This window comes from Stigmatopora nigra, chromosome 2, assembly GCF_051989575.1.
Source record: "Stigmatopora nigra isolate UIUO_SnigA chromosome 2, RoL_Snig_1.1, whole genome shotgun sequence".
In the NCBI taxonomy this organism is placed as follows: Eukaryota; Metazoa; Chordata; class Actinopteri; order Syngnathiformes; family Syngnathidae; genus Stigmatopora; species Stigmatopora nigra.
In genome coordinates this window covers 16,212,425-16,233,098 of record NC_135509.1, presented here as the reverse complement: position 1 = coordinate 16,233,098, position 20,674 = coordinate 16,212,425, and positions in this window count along the sequence as shown.

The window sequence follows — 20,674 nt, the reverse complement described above, 5'->3', positions numbered from 1 at the left end:
ACATTTTTTATTACCTCAAGCACTGAGTCCGACAGAAGACTTATTTTTTCAATGAAGGTCAAACGAGAGCAATAAATAATAAATGGAAAGCCTTGAGTATTTGAGGTGTTAGCCTAGTATTTTCGTAATTAAAAATAAAAGCAAATGTAGCACGATAGATGGCTGAATGGCACAATATCTCACAATTCTAAGGTCAAGTTTTCAATAACATGCTCCAGCCTTCATGCGTTGAGTTCCTATTTTTTATCAATGTCTACTTTGGGCTTCTCTCGTTTCTCCGGTTTCCATCTACGCCCGAAAAAGGAGAACGACGTGACCAAGCCAGTGTAGGAAGAATACTTCATCAGTGATGGTGTGAATGTTATTGTCCAAGGTTCTCCATCTTAGTTTCAAAGTCAGTTCCACTTTTTTTGTAAACTGGGATAGTCTCCAACATCCCTTAGCCAGAAGAAGTTGTATTTGAAAGAGCGTTATGCAATGAAGTAATTGATCATGTCAGAGCAATCGTTTTAATATGAATTTCAAGTACAATGAGCTTCACCATAAAGTGCACAAACAACAAGAAACAAACACATTAATAATCAATAAACAATAATAGTAGTAATTAAATAAGTAGTCAACACCATGAATAAGTAGGAAAGTACACCAATAACAACAACAAATAAATACATAATCAATAAATAATATTAATAAATAAATGCATAATAATAATAATAATAAGTAGTAATCATAAGTCATTACTCAAAAACAAATTACTCAAGACACAAAAACTGTGTGGTACATTCATTTTTTCATGCTTTATCCATTTGAACACTATAAGGTACAATAGCAGAGATTTTACATCAAGTATGTATGTGTACGGGGCTCACCCCATACATAACTGCACATAAAAATTGAAAATGTATTTTTCTTCATGAGTGACCTCCTAAAATATTTCTCCATTCCCATTTTGTACTGTGGAAAATCTGATTTCACATTGCAGGTGTCAGGGAAGAGGGTAAAAAACACATATGGCAGACAGGAGTTTCTCAGATAGAGTCACTGCATTACTATGAGTGATAAGATCACGTCTCACCATAGGACATGTGGTACTTGCCATTAGAAACTAATTCATTCTCGTGAAAAGTGTCGCCAGTTTACTTTGACATCAATGAGAGTTTTTAATATGGTTTTATCACGACAACTCACCTCACCTTCAAAATTACTAGCATTGCAATTTTTCAAGATGACATGGAGGTTAAAATGTATTTACCTCAAGGAAACCACTCCAGACAGAAGCTATTGTATGAACTCGGTTGGATTTTATTTCTTTCCGACCTAATTATAAGCTATTCAAAACAAAGTTGCCTGACTAATGTGAGTAAATAAACATAATTTTTACAATTATGCCTTAATATCTAACACAGTATAATGCTTTCCCATTTTACACATTTTTCAGACTATAAATGACACTTTTAAATTCAGAGATTGGCTGGGCCTGTGACTGTTATTCAAGAGAGACTTTAATAATGTCATAATAATAAATGTTATATTGTCCACATTGTTCTTAAATACTAGCCAACCGTGAAGTTAATGCTATGAATGAATGACCAGAAACTACAGGCATTTCTTTATTTGTGGTTAAAAAGCACCAACAAAATGTAGAGTATAGAGTGGTTTATTTTATTTTTTTAATCTATTATGAGTGTTTTCAGAAACGTTGTTTTTAAGGCATCAACTTGTTTTTCTAATTATCAGACATATTTTTTAAGATAGACAAGTAGCTTTACTTTCAAATTGTCTTCAGAGCCAAGAGAAAGAAAATATGAGACATGAGCGGAAAAAGACAAATACACGAATGATTTGGACCCTGGTTGGATGATATCTGTTTCACCAGAAACTATTAACCGGAGCTGTTAGGTAAAATGGAAAATGTGACAATACTACTACAGCTATGTTAAGATAAAATGATTCCGATTGTTTGAGGTCTGCTTTGGTTATATTTTTTTAGATACATCTAAAATCAGGCAGCACGTTGGAGCAAGTGGCTAGCGTGTCAGCCACACAGCTCCGGGGTCCTGGCTTCAAATCCAGGTTGGTCCACCTGTATGGAATTTGCATGTTCTTCCCGGGCCTGCATGGGTTTCAATCGGGTACTCTGGTTTCCTCCCACATTCAAAAAACATGCATGGCAGGCTGATTGGACACTCTTAATTACCCCTAGGTATGAGTGTGAATGGTTGTTTGTCTCATGTGCTCTGCGATCGACTGGTCACCAATTCAGGATGTCTCCCCCCTCTGGCACGGAGTCAGCAGCGATAGGCTCCAGCACCCCCCGCGACTTTAATGAGGATAAAGCGGTTCAGAGCATGAGATGAGATGAGGCATCTAAAAGCCAGTTTACACCCCCTGCATTATAATTTAATGTGCTTTGAGAGAGCACATCGTACCGCCAAATGGTCATTGTGCCAGGCGCATCACCAAGGACACATCTTTACAATCCCGTAGCACCTAATTTGTTGCATATGGTCTGCCAAATTCACAAACAGGTGTGTCAAAGTCTTGCCAACTCAAGATATGAAATTTACTGTGCCGTCTATGAAGATAGATTCTAAGGATCTTGATGATAATGGGATAAATGGGCCGTTTCATTAAATGAATATCTATATTTTTTTATAAATGAAAGAAGATATTTAATGTGCAGGTTCTGATCTCTATAAATTGTTTGTTGACCATTTGTGTGGTCCTACTGTGAATATGATCACACCAAAGCTACTTATTTCTTAAGATGGGAAACACAAATGTAGTCTCGTTAACTCCTCATTAATTGTTATCTTGAAGATATCAAACAAAATGTTGTAAAATCTACTAAACATTGTTAGTAATGCAAGGACACAAATAAAATCGCTCACCTTTCCAATCTGTTTTGTGGTATTGTCTGTTTTTTCCATCTGCTGCCCTGATCATCATCATTGTTCTTCATTGTTGTGATGGGAATTTTTAATTTTTCATTGTTGATGTTTCTTGTACTAACTGATTTTTTTCAGTTTTTCTCCTCCATCCTGGTGACAGCCATTTCATGGCTCTGTGTTTACCCTTACGGAGGGGCCTCAGCAGTTTCATTCAATGCACAAAAGGGATCGGCAATTTTCGTATAAATAGGAAAGGTCTTAAAGGATCAAGGAAGATAAAGTAGTAACACACTGGGAGAAGGAAAATAAAAGCCACTACCATTAAAGGGGACAAAATGCAGGCCATACACTCTGAGCCAGACTGCTGAGAGCACTTTACAGTTATATATGGGGCCATGGTTCTCCTTTTGTTTCAGAGGAACTACAATCAAAAATTTGATACAGAGAAAACCAACGTAACTGCACGATAGAACCCATATGACATATTTCATTTTGTTGTTATTCCATTCATGTTCACAAATCTGAATTTTTGCGTTCTCTTTTTCTTTTACCTGCGACAATAACCGACCAACTCCCACTTAGCTTCCTCTGTGTGTTACACCCTGTGGCTGTTTCTGCCAGTGCAAAATACTGGTGAAATGATTGAAGAGCTGTCCTGTACATCAGGGAGGTTTGTGGGGCCTGTCCGTGTTCTAATCAATCGTGCAGCCTTGCCACACAGGTAGAATATCAAACAGGCAAACCCGGAGGAGTGGAAGAAAGAACGACATGGTTGAAAAACCTCAAAAGTCATAGAACACGATAACGGACTTAAAAAGAGAGACATAATTTGATGAGTAAGGTTACTTGTTGAAGGAAAGAGTTCATGGCTAAATAGTTAAGAATCGAAAGGTACATCAACAAAAAATCAAATATAAAGACTCAGATAGATCAATAACTTGAAATTGTAGAATAAAAAATATTTTCTCCAAAGTTTACACTGATGATATCAAATTGGAAAAATGTTGACTTTATCATGTGATAAGTCAGAATTCAAAAATGAAAGTAGACCACAGGAAGAAGCCCTATAACTAACAATTTCAGAAAGAGTTTTCCATACAGCTTCAGACTGGAGGCAGAATCACCATCACAAAGTCCAAGAAAGATAGCGCTTGACACAGAATTGGTAGCTTTCACTCCATTTCCATCAGATCTCAGGAAACTACTGAATGGTAGATATGTATTTACGCCTTTTAACTCTATAAAACAGCTAGCCTTGTTTCAGTTCCAATGCCTTTGTCAACAAGTCTTCATGGGAAACAATTCATTTCTGCCTTGGTAAAAGCAGTCTTCAGTAAAATGTTTATCTCAATCAACAAAATATTCATTTGCAAAGTCTACTCTCTTGACATACTCAATTCAGTCTTTGTATGCAGTGTTCGTGTACCAGTACCAAACCATTGTTCCCTACCTAACAGATATTAACTAAGTAGGTATGTAAGCTTTATTCATATAATGCCTTTTTTAGTGAGCTGGGATAGGCTCCACCACCCCCCGTGTCCCCTGTGAGGATAAGGGGTGCAGAAAAATGAATGAATGAAAGATTGAAACTGGGATTAAAACGTTGCTTTGCGCTTATTTGATTTATTGTACAAACAAAAAGTTATACCTCAGTGAAGTCCGATCTATGTGATAAATACACCCTCATTCTCCGAGATGGTTGGATAAGTTACGTGATTAACAAGAGTTATGTTCAAACCAATTTACTTGATACACGTTTTAAAAGAGCATCATACTACAACAATCCAAGAACAAATCTTCACGAAGCTGTGAGTAATCCCAGCACATCTGATAATACTTACTACTGAATGAAATATTTTTTGCTAAACAATGATTCAAAATACAAGTGGTTATTTCCTCTAAGAAGTTATTGATAGTCATACTTGAGTGATGTGTATGGTTTATTCACCTCCTACAAAATCTAAAGTCTAAAATATCTTGTATGGATGAAGTTCCGTGAAAACTGATACTAGACTACCATGCAGTAGATAGATTGAACTCTATGCAGCAGCCATGATCTTTTTATAGATGGAACCACTCAAAAGGAACACTCGGCATAAGTACATAGCTCAGTGTAATGAAGGCTGACACCAGATGGGAATTGGCAAGCGACCCTTGAGACAGGTCAGTGACAATTCACAGACAGCAAATTGTGTGGACAGCATTGATTAATGGGCAGGACACAGCTCGTTATGGCTTTTCAGTGTCATCCAGCACCTTCACTTTGCTATCGTCTCTTACTGTGCAAATCAGGTTTCTGGCCAAGATAACAGTTGACCAAATGACCCCAGTCTTTAATTAATGGCACCATAGATCTTGTTTGCGAACCGTTTATGTCCCAAAGGAGGATTTTTATGTCAGTGTTAATTATGGCATGAAGTACCAGGGTAGGGTTTAGGCAGTCAAAAATACGTTATGAAGGGGCGTCATACTTTATGTACAACCCCAACCTGGAGAAGTGGCTTGCAGTATGTCATACTTTGATCTTTATACTTGCTTCCCACCTTAAAACTCTAGTTTACTCGCTGCACGCCAATCCAAACTAAAAGAAAAGTGTACATCTAAATTGTAACAATTAAAAATTAAGTTTATTTTACCTGGATGGCCTAAATCCAAAATATGTTTGCTCCTACAGTAGAATTTCAAACACTGCATCTAATATTTACCAAGTAGAATGGTAACCGTGTGAACCATATAGAAAGGGAAAAATTGGTCAGAGTAATTTATTAAGCAAAACAAACACAGGTTTGTTTTTTGTTTTTGTTGTTGTTGGTAATTTAACTGCTTTTTCAAGGGAATGGAAAAAAGGCCCAAAGTAATTTATTTTACTATTATTATTAAAAAAAAACACACACACAAATGTAGTTTTGTTTTTTCTTTGTTGGCAATTTAACAGCTTGAAAATGTACAGTCCCCACTTATTTTTCTCTTCAGACCACAACAGCAGTCTCCTGTTTGACTTTGCAATTCTCACAAATTTATCTCTGGTCCAAAATTAAAACACATAAATTATCAGAGCTGTTACCTTCAACTTGTGTAGCTCAGGAACGCCACCCCTGCATTGCTGGGGGTGTTTAAAGATGATTTGTATGATTTTGAAATTTCATAAGAAACATCTGTTTTGCCACACAGATTTCATTTTTCATACTTTGGCATTGTCTGCCACTGTGCCAGGTTGGACACAGCCAGAAGGAACTAGATTGAATGTACTAATGCAGTAGCTTCAAGCCCAGATATTACTTAAATCAGATGAAAATGTACCAGTTAAAAATCTTTCCATCATTGAAATGGCCTTGTCAACCATATTTTGCTTAGATGGATGATCTGATCAGAGATAGATGGGGTAGTACCATTTTACTTTGATTAAGATGTTTGTTAATTGCTTTCCTTCCCTACGGAGGATGACAATCACGTTCAAATGACACTGGACTTCAAAGGCAAGCCTTAGATAGCATGCAAAATTTAGTGAGAAGGAGCATTGCCATTTACTAGAACTCCCCAGGGAGCTGCTATGGTTGGAGGAGATGGTGCAGACGAATCAGTGAATACTGATGCTAAATGACTGCTAGCTGCAGAATTTCAGAGCGGAACAGATCGAAAAGAACAGTCGCTATAATATAGTTATTTAATTGTACATTATTAAATAAAAGCTAATTAAATGGTGCTATCACTTGCGCTTTTAAAACGGATGATTGAAAGGCAGAACAGAGCAGATGAGGGGGTGGCAGACATTGCGTGTTTTATTTGCATCATTTATTTTCTGAACTTTTTAGCCTCATGAGGTTGGTAGTTAGAGCTCGAGCCTATCCCAGCTGACTACAAGCACCAGGCAGAGTGAATTGGTGGCCAACCAATCGTAGGTCATATGGTTAAAAAAAATTAAATAAAATAAAAATAAAAGCACATTGCAGATTAACTTTATTCTTTTCACTGGGGCAGCATTTAGGGTACAATTAATGGTTTGTTCACACGATGTCTTGTGTGAAATGTCAATCGTGTCTAAAGTGCATTCCATCGGAACAAGTAGACCGTTCTTCTGTTAGTATCCCTTGGCCAATATATGCATACATTGCTGATGTGTCTGATGTGCCCTTGAAAAAGCACACCTTATTTTTGGGCAATGTGTCTGTATTTTGACACTTTTTCAGTGCAATTGAATGACAAATGTTTTTTAAGGTGTGGATATCAATGTATTTTGTTCCAATATGGTCATTTTCAGCCCTGATTGAGATCTTCACTCCACTTTAGCAGTTATTTGGAGGAAAGTAACAAACACGTTACAAGGCCAAAGAAAAAAAAGAAAACATTTTTATTTTCTGTTTTGGCTTTGTTTTACCAAATTATGCAAATTTTAGGATTGCTGTTTGCAGAATTATACAAGCACAACAAATGCACTACCACATGCTCTGCCACAGAATCATGGCCACACTGAAGAATGTTTATGATTCATGTTAACATCAATAAAATCCATAGTGCAGATGTCATTGAAAAATATGTCTGACCTGTTGTCCACAGCATTGACACAGAGTCTATAACAACTCTTTATTAGGTTATTTTATTACCGCTACCAACAGCTGTGACAGCTCAAGCAGTGATTGAGTTTGGCTTGTTTTTACTACAACCTCTGCAAACTCTTGACACCTGATTTCACTGAGAGATATTGGATTTGAAACATGGAGGACACGGGTCACCAAACAATACTTGAGATTGTCAGAGGATTTAACCTAAACAACTGGTTTGAAAAATACTTTTGCACTCCTTTGCACATGCTTTTGACAACAATCATAATGTTTTCCAACTAAATTGTCCTATTTCAAACATGGATAAATGGTCCTATTTCAAACATGCAAATTATGATTCTGACCAAAATAAAAAATAAATCATTTTTTAGAGGTGTTTCTCATTTTGGCTTAATTAGATTATATTTTTCTTTTTTGAATGTCATTTTACATGGTTTTGCATGGAAATCAGTATATCATTTTAGATCAGTTTTACACTTCCCTGGGCACATTCTAATTAATAGGTAACTGGCTGACTAAATTTTGATAACTTAAATGTCTTTGCTCTTTTTGACTCTTGGAGAAGGAAAGTGTCAGTGTGCAAGTGTCTATATCGGAAAGACTGTATTGATCGTTTGATGTTGGGGGCCAGAAGTATTAGAGCCATCGGGACACAGAATTAATCAGATGTTCATCAGTGAGACACAAGTGTGTATATTATTGGGAATTAAAGATTGCTTATTTACTTACCTATTTTGGAAAAGATAACTGTAAAAATATAATTAGGTGATTTCATTTCATCTGGTTGCTGTGTAAAGACCTCCTTTATTAACCCACTGTCTATAGCTTAAATTCATTCTATAGTGACAATCTAGTAGCCTATGCAACCTGTACGGGTGTTGAAGTTAAAGTGTCCTCACGGAATTTTTTGCCTGTGCAAAGTATAGTAGTTGCACTAAAGAGACTATCAAAGTAGCAATGATCAGTCTAGAGGACACAATAAAATTTGGATAGGTAATCATCTTGCTGTAAATGGCCAATCTGTTGAGTGAGGTGAGTCACAGAGAGTAATCGTCAAATGCAGGATTATAATCAAATACAAGGTTAACGAGAGTTTGATGGAAGCATATGTCTCATCCACAGCAGTTGTTTTGCTCACAATAACCAAGACCATGAGTTAATGGTGCAGGACCAATAGCAGCCTAAAGAAAACACGGCCATTTCAAAATGAAGTCACTCATGCACCTGTCTAACAACATCAGCCTAAATGCTAGCCCATCAACTATTCCAGTGATATGTGTCCCTAGATGCCATCTCTACCTACAAAGTACTAACACAGGCCCTTGAGGTGGCCTTGGACTACACAAAACCTGGGTGTTTAATGACTGAGGAGAAACATGATGCTCAGGCCATGTCATGGGGTGATTGTTTGGCTATTTCTTGTCTAGTGTCAGCATTCAACAATCCGCTCAAATGCCTCCTGACTTCCACATGAAGAAATTAGCAGTGCACATAAGCCTTTCAATTGCATTCAGAAATGTTTGATATGTTTCGTTTGATCAGGCTGCCAACAGCAACAGTTGTTATTATACGTGACAGTGGAGTGATTCAATACCTTGTTGTTGTTTTGTTGTTCTGAACCTTCCATTTAAAAAAAACACCAATATTTTGACGTAACATTATCTTTCCACAGGCTGATGAGTGAGCAACATACCCATTTCATTCTTACCGACAGGTAAGAATTAACTAAGCATGTGTGGATGATTGCATCAATAGGAAATTTTCCAAATATGGCTGATTTATCCTGTAAGGACTTGGGTTGAATGTGTTCTATGAGTTAATGGGCTCATGAATTTATTAAATACTGTATCTTCTGTGTTTTTCTCAAACATAGGTCCCGTCACATGGTTGGGGATAGAGATAGTGTGGTATCGCTTTCTTTTGGGGGGAATTTTCTCCTTTTTTTTACAAATTAAACTTGAGAAAACCATGATGTTTTCCTTTTTTCTTTAGAGTGTTACAAAACTGAGCATGTGGTATTTTGGTCTTATAGCCATTTTTTTTATAATGTTTGGACCGAACTCAGCAAAGATAATTTTTTGTGGTGTGTGGCAACCCATATTTTCTCACTTCTGTAGTAAAAGCATTGATGTGCAGCCAGAAGAGGCCTGTCCTCCTCTGCCATCAAGGAAATAAAAAAAAATGTAATAATAATATATAATAATAATAATAATAATGCTTCAAAGAGCCATGGTGCGTAAGAGCAAACCATACTAAGCTTTTATTTTTTGGAATGGAGCCTTGCATTATTGAGCATTTTCTTTGTAAAAAATGATTATATTATCAATGATTATAATGACTTTCATCATTAAAAAAGCTTTGTAATTGTTTGGCATTGGATTTATGTTTTTCTAATTTTAGTCTTTTTTGTTAACTTGCTCAAAATGCATCACAAAGAAATTCCAATGTCCCTTCCTGACCTATACCTGTGCAAATGGAAATTTTAAAAAACTATTCCATTTCATACCATGTTAAATGTGTGTGAGAGTGTGCATGTGTAAGGGTGTGCGTGCATGTGTGTGTTGTGTTTGTACATCCATATCTTTTTATTTATACAATTTAACCCACTGACCTCATGAGGACAGCATGTGTTTCTTTTCCTACTTGATAAAATAGGAGTTTTCCCATTTTATGAAAATGTTCCAAAACATAAACTAAAAATATAAAACCAGGGTAATAGTGTGTCTGTCGGCCAAACATTTAGGTCCCAGATGGCTCTTTTTTAATGTATAAATAAATATTTGGATTAGAATCACATTTGCTGATGAATAAGCTAAACATCGTGCAAGCAAAATAAGCAAGTTTGAAATTTTGGATATGGGGAGTTGCACCAATATGTTCATTGTTGTAAAATGTCTTGGTCTAGAATGGATGAGTTTGGATTTGTTGTAATAATAGTGTTTTTTTCCACTGCTGGCATAATGTTACAACCTATATAATAATCATCATACATACATGCATATGTACATTATCTCGATGGCCAACACTGGAAAAATTACCCCATAGTCACTTGGACCAGTCTTATGCCAGTACATGCATTTTCCTAAACCGATATTATTCACACCTTTGGGGTGAATGTGCAAGTCTATTACAAAGCCAGTTTGCTCACAGGAGAGAATGTGCACAAAGTAGGACCAATGAAGGTTGATGGCATTTAATTTATTGCGTCCTAAAAAACTATTGTTTGCCGTTCTATGCAGTATTATGGTCGATAAGTCACGCTATAAAAAGGTTAATGCTGGTTTTTACTCAGATGATAAATTGATATAATAATTATCATCAGAGCTCAAGTGCTGCAGGTTCTTAGCCACCTTGTTTACTTGAGGAAGCTATATCCTTCTTGAAACTTTTTTTATTTTTCAGGTGGAAATGCTTAGGTTTTGCATTGCAACTTTCTTTACAAGCAGGACAGAAGGGAGGGCACAATTTGGAATAACAAACTAGTGGCCTTGAGTGAATATGTATGGCTCTGGTGAGCATGGTTCCATTTGCGTTGCCTCCAACCTGGCGTAAGCTAAGGTCAATTGAAATGTCTAACTGATTGGCAGCAATAAACTAAATTATAATATCTTGTATGACTTCCAGTTCATTAGGTTTTGTTGGAGTGACCACATGATTGCTGTCTGTGTCAATGCAGTAATATCCTTTGCATTTGTTACATTACATAATGAAACCACCTTTTTTTGTAACTCTAAACCAACGCATTGCTTTTGAGGAATCTTTGACAACCATATAGTTATTGTATGAGTGTTATTGTGTTTCTTCCATGGCTAAATGTTTTGCTAAACATATACCCTAAATTTAGTCTTGTTATAGTGTTTGAAATTATTCTAGAGAAGCTCTGCATTCTGGAAATAAATTAGATGTGATTCTTCACTACACTTCGGCATAACATACTTCACATATAAAGATAATTCCGATTGTCATAATAGTCAACAACCTTCCAAAACAGCATCAATTTCACCAATAAAACACAGAACATTGTTTCTTCTAGTGTTGCAGTAGTGCTGACAGTGTATGTGTGTAGTCCAGAATTTTATGAGGTCGTAAGAAGGAAGAAATTCATACTTTGAGCTGTTGGGCTTATCTGATGTTTAGGGCAAGACTGACTCAGCCATTTTATCACAATGCTATTGTATAGTGAAAAGATTTTTTCCCCTGAAATTCCCAGAATGACATCAAGGCAAGTCAGCACCTTTCAAAATATGGTGCTATGCAAATGTATAATTAAAGAAACATTATTTGACTGCATTGCAATCCTATGGGCCACGATTAATCCTGGAGATCAATGTTTTTGATCATAAAATGCAGTTCACTGCAATTTATGTCAGTTTGGGCACATTATCACAGAGTAGCACACGTTACTATTTTTCTCCTCGTCACCCAAAAATACTTTTTATATTAAAATTATACAATTATATTTTTTGGTGCAAATTTCAATGCTTGTACTTATTTTCAGACTATTTTTGTCAAATACTGTAAATATTGCATTCAGATATTTTGTCTGACTGACGACATACAGTAGACATCATTGCATTGCACTGACAATCATTGAAGCATCCTGTGGAGTGGTAGATTCACCTTGGGCATACATAACTGCTTCACAGGGGGTGCTTTGGGACACCCTGAATCTGCGGCCAGCCAATTGCATAGCAAAAGGAGAATGACAACCATTCACACTCGTACTCATATCGAGAGGCAATTTAGAGTGTTCAAGCACCCTACCCAGCATATCTTTGAGATGCGGGAGGAAACTGGAGTAGCCAAAGAAAATCCAGGCAAGCTCGGGAGAACATGCAACCGCTAGGCTTTAAGATGATTGGCGAAGAGATTCATAAACAGGAGTTTACATATGGTAATTGATATTGAATTACTGATATGTGAGGTACAAACAGACAATGTGCTTTGGCTAAATGTCTGTAAAAGTTCATATTATAAAAGAGGTCCCTTACAGTGCCCCCAATGACAAGATTTCCTAAAGCATACTGCTGCTGAGTTGGAATTGATCCAATGCTGCCTGCAACAAAGTCAGGAAAATATACCACAACAACATTAGTAACCCTTCTGGAATCACCATGTCACAATCACTATCATTCAACCAATAGCAAAAAAAAGAATGATCATCTGACAGCATGCATGAAAAATCAGGTCCAAGTACTGAATACCCGCAGTGAGTACACAGTGTATATCTGGCATCAAGCTCCATAAGTGACAGACTTAAGTAGATGGGAATATCTGCATGCGTTTTACCTCTTCCATGCATATGCCCAATGTGAGGCATAAAACCGGCTTCCTGAAGCTCATATTGATGCCAGCAATTAATGTCAGCAGAATTGTGGTGTATGGATCCATGGCCCTAAATCACACTTTCAACTTACCGTAAATGCTTTGATTCAGTTGATCACTCTGTGCAATCCCTAAATTAGCTTTTTAAATGTCTTACTGTCATAAAGCTTTCACTTCTGGATATATTATTAATCATTACACAGAGCCCTTTACCTTACGCCCTACAGAATCCCTGTTGCCATCAGGATTACTGCTCCAACGTCAATTTGACAATAGATATAAGCTTAAATCCACAATTCCTTCAGATGTTTCGCTATGATTCAAATATCCAAATTTACAGGAGAAAACAGTATGATCAATTTGGTAACCTCAGGGCATGATAAATGGAGCTATAAATGCCAGTTGGTGTCCATTTGGCATTGTATTGTTTGAAACTCAGGTAAAATAAATTTGTGATAAATCTATGTGGCATAAAATTTGGACATGGGTGGCCTGGCGGATAAGTGGTTAGCGTGTTGGTGTCACAGTTCTGTACTCTTTGGTTTGATCCCAGGTTGGTCCTCCTGTGTGTGTGTCCTCCATAGGCTCGCATAGGTTTTCTATTCGTATGGTGATTACGTCCCACATTCTAAAACCATGCATGGTTTGAACACTCTAAATTTCCCCCATGTACGAGTGTGAGTGTGAATAGTAGTCTGTCTCCTCATGACCTGCGATTCTCTGGCCACCAATTCAGAGTGTCGGCCAACTTCGTACGCGACGCCAGCTTAGATAGGCCCCAGGACCCCCCACAACCCTTGTGAGGATAAACAGTTCAGATAATTAATGAATTACATTTGTAAGTTTTAAAACATGCAAGTGTCTTGTATTGTTTGAAGTGTAAAGTCACCATCATGACACTCTATTTTATGCTTCAAAAAGCAGAAACATTCTCTGCTTCCTTACATGAATTGCTTGGGGTTGAAGATGCACTTGGATTTTTGCTTTTCCATTTTCCATTTCACCATCATGGAAGAGAGCCTCCCTGTTTGCTCAGAAAGCCAATAAAGTGTGGCATTGGGCCACCCACTGCTGTGACAAGTCTAGAATGAAAAACACTCAAGAGCATGACACATAGAGCTGCTGCTACCCGTCAAAAGGTTGTCTTATCGTTGCGATGCGGGCCATGACCACTTGAGTGAAATGGGTGGAGAAACGCTGCAATACGTGGAGGAGAAAATGTGTCTGCTCTGGGTTTTTTTTTCTTTTGGCAGAATAGTGAGGAGTCGAGGCCAAAGTGGACGCATGTGGGTCAACATGTCTGTACAATTTCATAGTTGAGGTACATTTATGTAACCAAAGAATCTGGTGCCAGGTGCCTTGGTCCATACAGTCCCATTTAACTTGCACTGCAAAACTTGAAATGTGACAAAATTTGGGCTAACGTTAACCATCCCCTCCCTCATATTTCCCAATTTTTTGTCATGATAGTAGCGCCATTTGTTCAGCCATCACAGCAACACAACTTGGCCCAGAATTTGTATTGCATATTTATATGACAGCTTTGGAGATAGGGAAACAGATAAGACAAACAAAAAAAATCAAAGAGAGAATGATCTGTCAGAAAGATTGTCAACATAACAGGAAACTTTAACTGGATGTCTTTAATTACACTTATTTTGGTTCAGCACATTTTTCTATTCAGTTGTATGTTTATTCATGAATTTCTTCTTTCATTTTTTACAGTCGTTGATTAAGTGACATGCCCACTAAAGAATCCCTCCATATGACCATATCATTCATGAATATTGTCACTGTTTCATATTTTACATCTGGTCTGAAAGGTTTTATAATGCAATAAAAGTCACTGGCTAATCTTGGTTGATTTATTGCAGGCTACACAACTTCAAGTTAGTTGGAATTGCAAATGTCATTTAGACTTCAGCCTGCAAAAATTATAGCTTAAACTGTCATGTTTAATTCCCTAACAGTTAACCATCACTATCAATACCATTTGGTGGTGGCCTTGGGCACTGTGATGGTCTGGCAGCAAAATAATGTATACATCAATCGGATAAAGAGTTTGATGGAAGACATGGGTGAGTAAAAATCATCAGGCGTGTTGCCATTCGAATTTACAATTGGTTGACAGCAGTGTAATTAGAAGATGCTGTCAGACTTTGATGAAGTCATCCAGTCACATTAAAGTTGTAAGCCTTTGCAGTATGATATATGCAGAACAGAATTTGGTAGGTGTGACAGCCAGTCATGATTATAAAATGCATGTAAATTCTGTTTTGAACTGCAATGCTGCTAATATCCATTCTGCCTGGGTCTGTCATTTGCATTTCCATTTTTTGCTGATGATCATGATTTTTGATATCTTGCTCAAATTCCAAGTTTGTACCATACACCGTGATATTGACCCTCACGGCTGTAGCATCAGGTAAAACTAACATTACAAGATATTTACGTTATATGGATCAAATGGATCTATCCTAATTCGGTTTTACTGATTTTGGAAATACTCAGTGCACTATAATCAGAAAAATGGATAATGAAGGACCTTTGTGGAGTCAAATTAAAGTGTAGCTTGGATTGCTGTTTATTGTTGCCAGGGTCATTCATTGCTTTTGTTGTTGTTGTTGTCTTTAAACCTGATTTGGTGTTTACACAGAGTTTTTTCAGGTATATACAGTGAATGTAAACACTATCTGATATGGGTCACTTAAAAGTAAACCAACAGTATGAAAAAAGTCTAATAAGAATTGTGCATTATTAAGTTTGCAAGGCTACTCATAGTTATGTAGCACATACAGTTCATTGAATAATGTTTTTATGTCACTTTACCTCATTGTTTCTTTGTCTTCTCTCACCTCAGCACCCTCACGACCCTTGTGAGGATCAGCAGTACGTAACATGGATGAATGTCCAGTTGCATTATAGTGAAAAACTTGCACATCAAAACAGTTTCAGTATTTTTAAGGCATTCCGATTCACCATTCTGGATGGGATGTCCAACCGGCTGAGCAGGACGGGTTGGGGGCGTGAATAAAGACTTACTGAACAAAATTGTCAATGAAGATTTAGGTCAGCATTGCAGAAATTCAATCAGATTTTATTAATAGTAGTAAAATATGTGCATGACACAGTGATCTACAAAAACCTCCACATCAAACAGCACAAGGAGTGCAATGTTCCAAATCTCCGTGAATTTTCCTTTTAATAGGTCCATAGTAATTGTCCAGCACTCGGGTCAATGACGTGAAGTAATTGCCAACAACCTCTGCTCAGTCAGCACTGTTCCCCTCTCCTGAGAGCCCACAGGGCCTATGCCTTGCATCCTGGTGTTTGGCCCTTGGGTGGCCTCTCGGTGACAGTGAATGTTCGAAGAGGTGAGATTCAATTCACAGCGCATCGGATTGCTCCCATCTGTATGAGGTCAAACTTTTTGTCACACACCCATGGGTCAGTGTTTCCTTTGTCCCCTTTCTGGTTGATCTCCCCATTGCCTCTGCAAGCTGCTGCTCTGGTAGTACAAACCTGGTTGACATCAGCTGGTATTTTCTGCCCACCCCACGGCGTTCTCTGGTTGCCCTGCAATCCTTCACAGCCGTGCAGTTTTGACATGTCTTTATATAAAAGTCATACATCAAAGGTGGAATTTCAGTAGGTTGAAAAGTTGGAAACTGTGGCAAAGTGGAAGACAAAGTAAAAACAAAAGACAAAGCCTAACTTGATATTTATGTGTGTTCATGGAATAGTGTGTGTCAATGTAGTTTATATGAAAGTGTGGAACTTCAGTTAATTTTATCCATCCATAAGTATTGCTTTGGTGATTATATTTCCTAGTTACCGGGGAGCAGCAAGAGGGAACATAAACCCACATTTATTTTTTTTATAATTGGAGAAGCATTTTGATAAAACATACAAATAAGTTAAACACCTGGTTTGCACACAACACCATCGTATAATGGAAACAATGGCGTTATTGAATAGTTAACATTTATGTACCTATAAATTTCAGCATAATAATATAGTCACAGAACGCATGTTAGAAATAGGTGTAAATATAGGACGATAAAATATTAGCATTCGTAATCACGCCAGTGCATATTTTATACATGTGACAAAGAAAATTACTAAACAGTCAAAAATAGAATGTGTCCTGTTTAGAAAACTAATTAAAGAGCATTTAAATATCAGCAGAGTGAGTGTGAAAAATAATTTGCTCTTATCTTCTCAACGAGAAGTCCATAACATAACTAAAAAAAATAAAGAAATTGCTTAAAAGTTGGAAATATTTGATGGTAGGGGATTGGATGAGCTTGCTAAACACCCTTACACGGCACATTTGTTAATTTGCACACCTACAACCTCTTCAGGGTAGTGCAATTACCGGGTGTCTTATGTGTCATCAATGCTCCAGCTGCACGCAAGCTACAGCCCTCTCCCGGGGCCCAACCAGAGGCAGGCAGGGCCAGGCCACTGAGGTCCTGGCGTGAAATGTTTTTTAATTCCTACCACTATCTGTCCCACACAGATTTGTCTTTCAGAATGCATGAATTTTTCAGACTCACAAAAGTAGTATTTAGAAACTCGATAAGCACATGAACTCAAGGAGAACATGAGCTGTGTTAAACAAAAGCATATAATTGCAAAATAAAAAAATACCAACTTCAGCAACATTGAGTTAATATGCCAGTTAATGCACTCTTCTATTCTTGTCTTTTAAATTTGTAGGCACCGTTTTGGCATCGAAAATAAACATAGACTAGCATAAAAAGGCCAGGGGAATGAAGAAGAATGACTACATGATCACCATATGGAGCAGGGGTGGGCAAACCGATCTTGGAGGGCCGCTGTGGGACCCAACATAAAAAGTTTAACCAATGAGGCAAGAAGCACGTGACTGCAATCCACTGATTGCACTTCTAAGATTGGTGTAAAGGTTTCCTCTTATAAGTTGGAATGGCCCAGCTTGTGGAACGAGAACATGGTCAGATATGGGTACAAATATTCTATGCGCCACTTCTGAAAGACCTATCGACGTAGGTGAGCTTGGGGGAATGGAAACAGGGTGTGAATCTTAGGGTGTGAAAGTTCATCAGTTCAGTGTGAGCGTGTGAAGCCTATAGATTTGCTTCATCCGCGGAAAGGCCCAAGATAACACTTGTTGACTGCAATCTAAAGGTTGACAGATTTCCAGATTCTATGATGTGCAATTTGCCAAATTTCGATGCCTTTTTTTACCTCTGGCATTCTAATTGGGAGCCCTGCCAGGGAGGAAGTCGAGCATCGAATCCAGGCTGTAAAAATAGTGGTTGGCTAGGGTCCTCCCGACTACAACTAAAGTGAATCCCATGATCGTAACTCTAATCAGATAGGCGTGTTCCACATTTTCGAAGTGCAGGTTCAACATGCACATCATCATCCATTTGTTCCAGAAATCATGTACCCGGCTGGATAAGCTATGTTGGGACAGACAGGGTACGCTTCTTCTGCTCTCTTAGCCTTGAAAAATGGTCACTGAAGTTCGCTGAAGGAACGTGTTACAAATTCCATACTTTTTGGTCCGAAGAAAAGTGGCATGGAGGGAAGTAATAATGATGCAGCTCTAAAAGCGGATGCTTTCTTTGGGCAGAGAAGAAATCCTACTCAATGCGTACCTTATCAGCATTGTTTTTGTTGACGAGTCTCTGCTTTTGTTTGTCAGTAAAAATAGTCTTTCCCTAGACTGCGCTTGAAAAAATGAAATTTAAGCTGACAGTATGAATAATTTAACATAATGGCTGATAATAAAAGTTAACCGGGAAAAAAAAACTATAAAGGAGAGTTTTCCCATTGTTACCCAAAGTCATGACTTCAATGTACAATGTTCTTCTTCAGTTAACGGGGGAATGTATTGAGCATCCAGTAGGAATAAGATGTTTGGTTGGAAAATGATAAGGGTAAAAGAAAATCCGTTCATGCATCGTGCAGATAACAATGATAAATGGGTCTTTCACTCACACAAACATTTTAGTCTGATTTATTTGAAAGCATGCAATGCTTTTACAAGCCATGGAGAATGATCGCTGAACCTCTTCACTGCACAACACAAGTGAATGATATAGTTTCACACATCCTACACAACGTCTAGAAAGCACAGAACATCTTCATCCCCTCTTATCAATCTTAATTTTTTTCCTATGTGTTCCAAAGAGTGTTAAGTGTCATTTATCCACTACGGTACTCAGAGGAGTAGACTCTTGCTTTATTTTTAACTAGATGCACATACCTCACATTTGCTACAAGGCAACAATTACACATACAAGTGGTTTGCTTAACTCTTCTTATATTAAATTAAACTACCATCAATGCTACACAATTTTACTGTTTGGATATTTCTTGTTAGTGGATGGAAAAACTGTTGTAGTAATTGTAGTGTTGTAGTGTTTCAAACTACAACATTAGGTGTGCCATTGTGAGATCAGATGAGGAAAAAACCAAGGAGATGCATAAAATGAGAGAAAGGAATGGTACTGACATTTCAAACTAGAATAATAAAACAGCAAACCCAATGGTGTAAATGCTGTACTTTTGGCAACTCTGCTGGGGATCAAAGTATGATATGGTATTTGCTCTAAATAGAGTGGTTGGCAGTGGAGTATTGGGGAGCTTTTGTTTGTCCCTTACCTTATTTTTCAGAATACACCCCAAAAGGGTTGTGCTGTCAAGTGCCACGGGATCATATTGATGTTAATTCATAGGTTGACAGAGACAGATCAAGGGAAAAATGTGACTTCCTGCCGAGTGCTCGCTGGTGCTACTTCCCTTACTGTATTGTCTCCTCAGAAATCACAGCTTATTCCAAAAGCAGCATCTCAGCATGCACAGTGTCATTTTTCTGATGAGCATTTTATTTTCATATCCCAGTTGCCAGTGTTGACAGATGATGAGAAGATGTGTCTGGAAAAGTGGGGGTGCGTGCTGTAGGAGCTGCCCTTGAAGGAAGTATTTATGTGTGAACTATTCCCTCTCTGTTTTCCCTCTGCACATCTGAGAGGACAGGGCAGTAGTTCAAACATAAACACACACTTGTGTGCATTATATACACAACGAAAACCATGGACACACTGTATACAAGGCTAGTGGCAACACAACATCTTTGTGACGAGTTGATACTGGTATGGCAGAGTCAGGCCAAGGTCACAGTCTCATTTCTTTATTCCCTTAATCCCCTATGTTGGTTGGGTGAGAGGCCTGCTAATGGCCAACACTCTCCAAAATGGAAGCACAGTGTTGACATGAACTCTTGACACTCCCAAAAACATTTGCCCTATGAAAAGAGTAATGCATGTGTCCTCTATAATCAAAGGGCATGGTTCATGAGGCTCCAACCAAATCCATCTGAGCGACATTGTTAGTGTAACCAAAGATTAGGAAATTACAATGTGGAAAAAAGTAGAAGCACCAATCAAGTTCACCTTATCTTCATTCAAGGGTTAACTAATTGGCTTCACCTCCCAAACCTTATTTGATTAAAGCATTCAATTGAACATAGCAACACATCAATCTACACAAAAGACAGACATCGCAATTTGTTCCAATTTATATATTAATTAATCTATCATTAACAATATTATCCCAACTTAATAGACAGTTCAAAATTTATTTTTAAAGATATAAGCCCTAAATGACAATAAAAATGTCTTAAAAGGTTTCACAAGCATGACAATATCAGCAATTACAATATTATCTTATCTGAATGCACAAAAGGGCAAGGAAATGACCCCAATCCACAACAGGCGAAAATAGGAAAACCTGGTAAGGGCTGGCAGATACACAGATGGCAATTGTAGGGTGCAAGAATGGTGAAAAGGTGTCCTCTTGATGTGTTGGGATGAAAACCTGCATCCACTGGAATCCTTTGTAGAA